General features: G+C 40.9%; 1 pseudogene; it reads right to left on the bottom strand.

Annotated features, from left to right (window-relative positions):
* Positions 1-1076: 1076 nt before the first annotated feature.
* LOC133233986 (elongation factor 1-alpha 1-like) lies at positions 1077-3029 on the bottom strand (annotated as a pseudogene).
* Between the last annotated feature and the right edge of the window lie 2666 nt (positions 3030-5695).

The following is a 5695-nucleotide window of genomic DNA, read 5'->3' as shown; positions in this document are numbered from 1 at the left end:
TCCTGGAAGTGTTTATAGCAATCCAGGAAAATATTCTGAGAATGTAGAAAGGGATTAAAAAAGCATAGTAATTGCCACAAGTGAGGGTAGAATGAGGGAGGTGAAATGGGGGGAGGGGGTACAAATTTGAACCTTTGAAAAGGTACAAATTTCTAGTTATAAATAATCATGTGGATGTAATGTACAACACGGTTATTCTATTTAATAATACTAGACTGCATATTTGAAAGCTGCTGGACATAAGTACAGACCAAGGCAGGACCTGTTGCCTCACATGGCCCTGACAGAACTCACTCTTAATTCACAGTACCACTCATATTAAAAGGAGCCTAACTTCTGAGGCCAGATGTACAAACATGAGTAAAGTCCCAGTCTTTTCAAAACACACTGAAAAATATACTCTAACATTGGAAACATGGAATTGTTTCCTCAATTGAGGAAACGTTACATTACAATGCATTGTAATGAAAGTTTACCACGCAGCTTTGTATTATGCCTATAGGTTACGGAACTTCATCTTCCTAAAATACGGTTTAAAACTTTTGTTTGTTTCTCTCTAACTGCTTGAAGCAGGGTTAATTAATAAATTACCCCCCCTCCTTTTTTTTAGCCTCCAGCATGTTTTATTTTTCCTAGAACCTATGTACAATTAATTCTAGCAAGGCAGTACTCAATACTGTTCAAGCCTCACATTTTGGATTAACTACTTAATATTGTAAATGTGAATGCACATCCTCATAACTGGGAAACTAAATGACATAGATTTACTCATTATTTATGTAACCATACAAAATTTTATATGCAACAGGCACTTTTATACTATAGAATCTGACCTTATGAACTAGCTTACATATAAAACATAGTTATTCTTTGCTCATCTGTCATAACTTAGAAAGTGTTGCACCAATGCTTAAGATGTTATTGAAACAGATGAGTTCTCAACACAAGGTTAACAAACTTGAAGCTCCACCCTAGAAATACAAACCCATAAATTGAAAATTGTTTTACCAGAAATAGATTATGAGCAACCCATACCAAAGTAGTACCATAGGGAGTTACTGTGTTGACTCAAAGAAGACACAGATTTCTCATTAAACTTTTTTTAATGGGTCTCAAATTCTGTGACAGATTTTTTGGTCAAGTTGTTTTCATTAAAAAGTACTGATTTTAAAAACCGATAACTTAAACTGCCACATACAAAACATATGGTCCACAAAAACATTCTCCTTTCCTTCTGAAGGTTTTACGATGCATTGTTATCGTTAACCAGTCTTTTACTATTAAACTCCAATGGCCAAATGAGACAAAAAGTTCTGAGACTGTTCTTCCACCACTGCTTAAGACTGGGGTGCCAGGTATTGGGGATATTATTCATTCAGCCTTCTGAGCTTTCAGGGCAGACGTGGTGACCTTGCCAGCTCCAGCTGCCTTCTTGTCCACTGCTTTGATGACACCCACAGCAACTGTCTGTCTCATGTCACGCACAGCAAAACGCCCCAGGGGAGGAGAGTCAGAGAAGCTCTTGACACATCTGGGCTTGCCAGGAACCATATCAATGATAGCAGCATCACCAGATTTCAAGAGTTTAGGGCCCTCTTCCAGCTTTTTGCCGTAACGATGATCAATTTTCTTCTTCAGCTCAGCAGACTTGCAAGCAATGTGAGCAGCATGACAGTCCAGCACAGGTGCATATCCAGCACAGATTTGGCCTGGATGGGTCAAAATAATCACCTGAGCTATGAAGCCAGCTGCTTCCATTGGTGGATCATTTTTGCTGTCACCAGCCACATTGCCATGATGAATGTCTTTGACAGACACGTTCTTGACATTGAAGCCCACATTGTCCCCAGAAAGGGCTTCACTCAGTGCTTCAAGGTGCATTTCTACAGACTTCAGCTGTTACATTGACTGGAGCAAAGGTGACCACCATGCCAGGTTTGAGAACACCAGTCTCCACACAACCCACAGGGACAGTACCAATATCACCAATTTTATAGACATCCTGGAGGGGCAAACTCAAGATTTGTCAGTTGAACGTGTTGGTGGCAGAATGCAATCCAGAGCTTCAAGCAGGGTGATTCCACTGGCATTGCCGTCCTTATGGGTGAATTTCCATCCCTTGAATCATGGCATGTTAGCACTTGGCTCCAGCATGCTGTCGCCATTCCAGCCAGAAATTGACACAAATGCTACTGTGTCAGGGTTGTAGCCAATTTTCTTAATGTAGGTGCTGACTTCCTTAACAATTCCCTCATATCTCTTCTGGCTGTAGGATGGCTCAGTGGAATCCATTTTTTTTTTTAATTTTTTAACTTTACAGTATTGTATTGGTTTTGCCATATATCAACATGAATCTGCCACAGGTATACATCTTGTTAACTCCAACAATTAATTGTTTCACACCCAGAGTGTAAGCCAGAAGAGCATGTTCATGGGTCTGCCCGTTCTCGGAGATACAGGCTTCAAACTCACCAACACCAGCAGCAACAATCAGGACAGCACAGTCAGCCTGGGATGTGCCTGTAATCATGTTTTTGATGAAGTCTCTATGTCCTGAGGCATCAATGATGGGAACATTATACATGCTGGTCTCAGATTTCCACAGGGAGATATCAGTGGTGACATCATGCTCATGTTCAGCTTCAGTTTGTCCAAGACTCAGGCATATTTGAAGGAGCCCTTTCCCATCTCAGCAGCCTCCTTCTTGGACTTTTCAATTGTTCTGTTGTCGATCCCACCACATTTGTAGATCAGATGGCCAGTCGTGGTAGACTTCCCTGAATCTACGTGCCCGATGACAACGATGTTGATGTGGGTCTTTTCCTTTCCCATTTTTGCTTAGGTTTAACGGTGGTTTTCACACCTGTGTCCTGGCGGCAAACCCGTTGTGAAAAAGCAATAAATTACCCTTTTTAAACCAGAAGGAATGAAGAGGCTGAACCAAAGCGGAAATAATGCCCAGGTGTGGATGTGTCCGGTAGTGAAACTAAAGTCCGAGGCTATTAAGAACAATATTGCGTAGGAACCTGGAATGTTAGCTCCATGAATCAAGGTAAATTGGAAATTTTCAAACAGGAGATGCCAACAGTGAACATCGATATTTTAGGAATCAGTGAACAAAAATGGATGGGAATGAGTAATTTAATTCCAGTGACCATTATATCTAATACTGTGGGCAAGAATCCCTTAGAAGAAATGGAGCAGCCCTCATAGTCAACAAAAGAGTCCAGAATGCAGTACTTGGGTGCAATCTCAAAAATGACAGAATGATCTCTGTTCATTTCCAAGACAACCATTCAGTATCATAGGAATTCAAACTATGCACAAACCACTAATGCCAAAGAAGATGAAGTTGAACATATCTACGAATACCTACTGGACCTGCTAGATGTAACACCAAAAAAAAGATGTCCTTTTCATCATAGGGGACTGAAATCCCAAAGTAGGAAGTCAAGAGATACCTGCAGTAACAGGCAACTTTGACCCTGGAGTACAAAATGAATCAGGGCAAAGGCTAGCAAGGTTTTGCCAAGAGAATGCACTGGTCAGAGCAAACACCCTCTTCCAAGAACACAAGAGATGACTCTACACATGGACATCAACAGATGGTCAATTCCAAAATCAGACTGATCATAGTATTTGCAGCCAAAGGTGGAAAAGCTCTCTACAGTTAGCAAAAATAAGACCAGGAGCTGACTGTGGCTCAGATCATGAACTCCTTATTGCAAAATTGAGATGTAAATTGAATAAAGTAGGGGAAACCACTATTTTCACGATAATACAGTGGAAGTGACAGATTCAAGGGATGAGATAAGATAGAGTGCCTGAAGAAGTATACATGGAGGTTCATAGCAGCGTACATGAGGTGGTGATCAAAACCATCCCCAAGGAAAAGAAATGCGAGGCAAATGGTTGTCTGAGGAGGCCTTACAAATAGCTGAGAAAAGAAGAAAACCGAAAGAAAAATGAGAAAAGGCAAGATACCCATCTGAATGCAGAATTCCAAAGAATAGCAAGAAGAGATAAGAAAGCCTTCTTAAGTGAACAATGCAAAGAAATAAGAGGAAAATAACAGAATGGGAGAGACTGGAGATCTCTTAAAGAAAATTAGAGATACCAAGGGAAAATTTCATGCAAAGATGGGCATAATAAAGGACAGAAATGGTATGGACCTAACAGAAGCAGAAGATATTAAGAGAAGGTGGCAAAAATACACAGAGGAACTATACAAAAATGTCTTCATGACTGAGATAACCACAATGGTGTGATCACTCACCTAGAGCACGACATTCTGGAGTATGAAGTCACCTTAGGAAGCATTGGAAGTGATAGAATTGCAGCTGAGCTGTTTCAAATCCTAAAAGATGAGGCTGTGAAAGAGCTGCACTCAATATGCCCGCAAATTTGGAAAACTCAGCATTGGCCACAGAACTGGAAAAGGTCAGTTTTCATTCCAATCCCAAAGAAGGGCAATGCCAAAGAATGTTCAAACTATTGCATAGTTGTACTCACTTCCCATGCTAGCAAGGTAATGCTGAAAATTCTTCAAGCTATGCTTCAGTAGTCCACGAACCGAGAACTTCCAAATGTACAAGATGGATTTAGAAAAGGCAGAGGAACCAGAGATCAAATTGCCTGCATCTGTTGGATCACAGAAAAAGCAAGGGCATTCCAGAAAAAAATCTGCTTCTCCTTCATTGACTACAAAAAAGCCTTTGACTGTGTTGATCACAACAAACTGTGGAAAATTCTGCAGGAGATGGAAATACCAGACCAACTTACATGCCTTCTGAGAAACCTGTATGCAGGTCAAGAAGCGACAGAACCGGACATGGAACAACAGAACTGTTTGAAAATTGGGAAAGGAGTACATCAAGGCTGTATATTGTCACCCAGCTTATTTAACTTCTATGTAGAGTACATCATGTGAAATGCTGGAAAGCCTGAAGCTCAAGCTGTAATCAAGATTGCCAGGAGAAATATCAATAACCTCAGATATGCAGAGAACACCACCCTAATGGTAGAAAACAAAGAAGAACTAAAGAGCCTCTTGATGAAGGTGAAAGAGGAGAATAAAAAAGCTGGCTATAAACTCAACATTCAAAAAACAAAGACAGTGGCAACTGGTCCCGTCACTTCATGGCTAATAGCTGGGGATAAATGGAAACAGAAACATTGACAGACTATTTTCTTGGGCTCCAAAATCACTCTGGATTGTGACTGCAGCCATGAAATTAAAAGATGCTTGCTCCTTGGAAGAAAAGCTATGACAAACCTAGAGGGTGTATTAAAAAACAGAGACATCACTTTGCTGGCAAAGGTCCATATAGTCAAAGCTATGGTTTTTCCAGTAGTCATGTATGGATGTGAGAGTTGGACATAAAGTCGACTGAGCACCAAAGACTTGATTTTTTCAAACTGTGGTGCTGGATAAGACTCTTGAGAGACCTTTGGACAGCAAGGAGATCAAGCCAATCAACATAAAGGAAATCAACCCTGACTGTTCATTGTAAGGACTGATGCTGGAACTGAGCTCTAATACTTTGGCCACCTGATATCCTGATGCTGAGAAAGACTGAAGGCAGGAGGAGAAGGAGATGGCAGAGGCTGGATGGCGTAACTGATTCAATGGACTTGAGTTTGAGCAAACTCCAGGAGATAGTGAAGGACAGGGAAACCTGGCAGGCTGCAGTTC

Source organism: Bos javanicus, chromosome 21 (genome assembly GCF_032452875.1).
Source record: "Bos javanicus breed banteng chromosome 21, ARS-OSU_banteng_1.0, whole genome shotgun sequence".
Lineage (NCBI taxonomy): Eukaryota > Metazoa > Chordata > Mammalia > Artiodactyla > Bovidae > Bos > Bos javanicus.
This window is presented reverse-complemented; position numbering and strand designations above follow the sequence as displayed.